This window comes from Anopheles moucheti (genome assembly GCF_943734755.1).
Source record: "Anopheles moucheti chromosome X unlocalized genomic scaffold, idAnoMoucSN_F20_07 X_unloc_10, whole genome shotgun sequence".
NCBI classification, from domain to species: Eukaryota; Metazoa; Arthropoda; class Insecta; order Diptera; family Culicidae; genus Anopheles; species Anopheles moucheti.
In genome coordinates, this window is record NW_026453516.1 from 237,501 (window position 1) to 242,500 (window position 5,000).

General features: G+C 59.4%; 1 non-coding gene across 1 annotated transcript in view; it reads left to right on the forward strand.

Annotated features, from left to right (window-relative positions):
- Window positions 1–4,967: 4,967 nt before the first annotated feature.
- The window catches only part of LOC128307595 (5.8S ribosomal RNA), a 158-nt gene continuing 125 nt past the window's right edge, over window positions 4,968–5,000 (forward strand). Inside the window, exon 1 of the ribosomal RNA XR_008287676.1 lies at window positions 4,968–5,000. This exon is cut by the window's right edge and continues 125 nt beyond it. This is a non-coding gene — a ribosomal RNA (5.8S ribosomal RNA).

The window sequence follows — 5,000 nt, forward strand, 5'->3', positions numbered from 1 at the left end:
ATTGTCACCAGCGGCCAACGGTTCCCCATCCAGCGGGTGAGGAGTGTACAGCATCCAGGCATAGTGGCAGCAGATGTAGCAGGTATAGTCTTTATCTGCTGCTACATTCCGCCATCTGTCGGGCTCCCGGACTTCGAGCGGCAGATGGACCGGCTGGAGGTTCTGGCGAGAGGTCACCCCCACGTCGTCCTGGCCGGTGACTTCAACGCGTGGCACGGGGCCTGGGGGAGCGAGCGTGCCAACCTTAAGGGTGAGGCGCTCCTCCAGACGGCAACGAGCATCGGGTTGGAGGTGCTCAACCGCGGAACGGAGCCGACTTTCCTGGGAAACGGTGTGGCCCGGCCCAGCAGGGTGGACGTCGCCTTCGCGAGTCCATCGCTCTGCCGACCGGATGGAGTAGCGGAGGTCATCAGCTCCTGGAGGACGCTAGACCGCTACTCTTATAGCGACCACCGCTATATCCGGTTTGCGGTCGGGCAACAGCCTCGTGCTGGCCAGCGGCCCGGACGGGGCATCCAGCGGCTGGAAGGCGTCGGAGTACGGGAGGCGGGTGTTCGCTGGCGAACTCGCCAGTTTTGCCCCCGTACTTTCGAAATGGCACTCGAGGCGACCCGTTTTGCCGATCGGGTGACCGATGCGGCAAGCCTGGGGATGGTGCTCGCAGAGGCCTGCGATGCCACCATGGCAAGGATCGGCCACTCTCAGCAGAGAAAGAGCGCGAATGTGTACTGGTGGACTCCGGCCATTGAGGAGCTGACCGAGCGCTGCCGGTTGGCCCGGGAAAGGCAGAGCACGGCCTTGGACGAGACATCTGTCGAGTTGGCATCGCAGGAGCACCAGGAGGCGCGTGCTGCCTTAAGGACGGCAATTAAGGCCAGCAAAGCGCAGCAATTCGACGAGTGGCTGCAGGCCCTAGCCGCGGACGAGACGGGACAGTGGTTCCGGCAGGTCCTTCTGCGGTTTCGGGGCAGCTGGACGGCGCGTGAACGCGACCCAGCGGTGCTGCAGCGGATCGTCGAGGAGCTGTTTCCGGAGCATCCCCCGGTCGAGTGGCCGGACGTCGCGCCTTCGGAAGGGGACACTCCGGTCCGTCCGATCAGCTGCGCGGAGCTCCAGGCGATAGCGAGCGAGCTGCATCCGCGGAAAGCGCCTGGCCTGGATGGAGTGCCAAATGCTGCGGTGACGGTTGCCATCCGCAAGCATCCAGAGTCCTTCGTCGGGGTCTTCCAGAGCTGCCTGGACACGGGCGTCATTCCACGCGAGTGGAAGAGGCAAAAGCTGGTGCTGTTGCCTAAACCAGGTAAGCCACCGGGCGAAGCGTCGTCCTGTCGCCCGATCTGCCTGATCGACAACCCAGCCAAGGTGTTCGAGCGGACGGCACTCGACAGGCTTAATGAGCACCTCGAGGATCCGGAGTCGCCTCAGCTAGCGGAGAACCAGTTCGGATTCCGGAGACAGCGAAGCACCCTGCAGGCGATCCAGCTGGTGGTGGAGGCAGGCGAGCGCGCGATGTCCTTCGGCAGGACGAACCAGCGGGACAGGCGCTGCCTGCTGGTTGTGGCGTTGGATGTTAAGAACGCCTTCAACACTGCCAGCTGGCAGGCGATTGCGATGGCCCTGCGCGAGAAAGGGGTCCCAGCGCAGCTGCAACTCCTTCTCCGCGACTACTTTACCGACAGGGAGCTGGTGTACGACACCCATGACGGCCCGGTGTCACGTCGGGTAACGGCAGGCGTTCCACAGGGGTCAATCCTTGGCCCGACTCTGTGGAACGTCATGTACGACGGCGTTCTGCGAATCCAGCTCCCTGAAGGGGCCACCATCGTCGGTTTTGCTGACGACATCGCCATCCTGGCCGAGGGCCGCACACCGGAGGAGTCGGCGACGGTTGCCGAGACAGCGATTGAGGCGGTGATGGGGTGGCTTGAGGCACGTCATCTCAGTCTCGCCCCCCACAAGACCGAGGCGGTGCTTATTTCGAGTCTGAGACGAGGACGACTGGAGGTTCCGGTACGCGTCGGTGAAGTGACCTGCACCACTGGGAGATCGATGCGCTATCTGGGGGTCCAGCTTCATGAGAAGCTATCGTGGAAACCGCACGTGGAAGCGGCCGCGGACAAGGCCCTCCGTGCGGTGGCGGCTGTCACCTCGGTGATGCGAAACCACAGCGGCCCGCAGGTGGCCAAGCGGCGATTGCTGGCAGGAGTTGCGGAGTCTGTCATTCGGTACGCCTCGCCCATCTGGGCTAAGGCGACCGATATGCAGTGGTGCCGTAGACGACTGGCCCAGGTGCAGAAGCCGCTGGCACGCGGGGTGTCGAGCTCGTTTCGCTCGGTGTCCTATGAGGTGTCGGTGGTGATGGCCGGTCTTGTACCCTACCGTCTAATTATCCAAGAGGACGCAAGGTGCCACAGCAGGCTGTCGGCTGAACCTGGCATCAGCAGGAAGGAGGCTCGAGCAATGGAGCGAGCGGCCACGATGATAGAGTGGCAGAACGCGTGGGACCGTGCGGCGGCAACACCATCGGCCAGCCGCTATCAGACGTGGGCACACAGCCTGATTCCCGACCTGCACCGGTGGACGGGACGTAAGCACGGGAAGGTGGACTTCCACCTTTCGCAGGTGCTCTCCGGACATGGATTTTTCCGAGAGTACCTGCATGTCTGCGGCTTCGCTTCGTCCCCGGAGTGTCCACGGTGCGTAGGGTCGGTGGAGTCGGTGGCCCACGTCTTGTTCGAGTGCCCCGTGTTCGAGGAGATCCGACGTGAGCTGTTGGGCTGGGGGACATCCGAATCGGTCCAGCTCAGCAACATGGCCGAGAAGCTGCTGGAGAGTGCGGAGTGGTGGGACCGCATTCAAAGGGCAGCGAAAAACATCACCACCGTGCTGCAACAGCTGTGGCGCGATGAGGAGGCCCTCGCCAGCGGTCGAGCGGAAGCGGCTTTCGCCGAGGACGAGGAAGTGGTCCTCGAAAGTGTGGCCGCACTCTTCGGCGAGGAAGTGGAAGACGTCTTCGTAGAAGACATCACGAGACGGGTAAATGAAACGCGAGCAGCGCGTCAACGGTCTGCCCGCAACAGACGGCTTCGCGGCAGGGCGGAGGATCGGGCGCGTGTGCGACTGGCTGCGGACGTCGCAGCAGCACTGGCCGCTCGGGATGACGAGGTACTGCGGGCGGCAGTAGAGGCGGAGCGCGAGGGCCTAGCTCCTCCTCCAATCCCTCGGCGGAGCAGGGGAGAACCAGCTTCCCCTGAAACGGTTAGAGTTCGCCACGAGAGGCGACTGTTCATGCAGCGAGTGTGGAGAGCTCGTGTCCGCGAAGAGGGTCCCTCGACAACGCGCCGTCGTCGGTCCATTCCGACGGAGGCGGATCTAATCCGGTCTCGGCGGAATAGACGAGAGAATGAAAGAAGACGTCGAGCTGCAGGTCGGCGATGGACAGCTGCGGAGGAGGCTTCCGCCAGAGAGGCGGAATGGTCCGATCGCTAGATTGCGAGCTAGCTTGAGAGCCTAAAGTGTTAAAATACGAGCGAGTCATGCGGACTCAGTTAGCGTACGCTTTCAATATGCGGGTAAAGGAAAGAGCAATTTAATAAAGAGATTGGGTAGGGACATCCGAAAGGGTTCATAATGACGCACGACAAATCCCTGGCGGGCGACGTCGTTCGTCAAGAGCGTGGGTTTACGCTATTGTTTTTAGAACATAATGTTTATGAACAATAAAACCTGCAATTGTTTAAAAAAAAAAAAAAAACGAAGTGGAGCTTGCGGCTTAATTTGACTCAACACGGGAAAATTTACCAGGTCCGAACTTATCGAGGTAAGACAGATTGAGAGCTCTTTCTCAAATTTAAGGGTAGTGGTGCATGGCCGTTCTTAGTTCGTGGAATGATTTGTCTGGTTAATTCCGATAACGAACGCGACTCAAACAAGCTAACTAGAACGCTGTCAGCAGTGCACCTCCGGGCGCACCTGACGTCAAGGCCGGCGGCCCCTTCACGGGCGGTCGTCGGCCACGTTTGCCCTGCTTAGCGGGACAACTTGTGTTTAGCAAGGTGAGAATGAGCGATAACAGGTCCGTGATGCCCTTAGATGTTCTGGGCTGCACGCGTGCTACAATGTGAGCAGCAGCGTGTTCTCGCCAATTGGTGCCCCCATTCCGAGAGGAACGGGAAATCACCCAAATGCTCATTTAGTTGGGATTGGGGACTGCAACGGTCCCCATGAACCTGGAATTTCTAGTAAGTGCTAGTCATTAGCTAGCGCTGATTACGTCCCTGCCCTTTGTACACACCGCCCGTCGCTACTACCGATGGATTATTTAGTGAGGTCTCTGGAGGCACACCTTCCGCGGTTCCTTCGTGAGCTGCAGCTGGCATGGCCGAAGTTGACCGAACTTGATGATTTAGAGGAAGTAAAAGTCGTAACAAGGTTTCCGTAGGTGAACCTGCGGAAGGATCATTACCGATCAATACATATATGTTGTTGTGTGAGTTGGTTAGAGAGATAGAGAAACACGGTATCAGCAGAACAAACTGCTATGTTACCTTTTGGGGGCCGCGCACGCCAATTAGACCCGCGAGAGAGGTGTGTCTATACTACGATATTGAGCGTGCGCGACCGTAGGCCAGTGGCCTTCGTACCTGTGCGCACACTCCCAATGGCAGCCATCGAACGCGTAAAGTGTGTGACACATGGGCGAAGGTAAAGACCCACTAGAACATATTTAAACACTGGCCTCGAGCGAGAGAGAACCTAATCAAGAGAACGAAAGTTGTGCAAGATCGCGCCGATGCCGCCCACATCGCGCGTCGATCAATGGGAAGGAAGACCAATGGTCATCCTTGTCCACCCTGGACGGCTTCGAAGGAACCGAGAGGTGCACGGTTACGCTGTCCGGGGAACTTAAGTTGTGAGAGATGCACCTAGCGCATAACGAAAACATAGGAGACAGTTGAACATACCAAAACCCTAGGCAGGGGATCACTCGGCTCATGGAT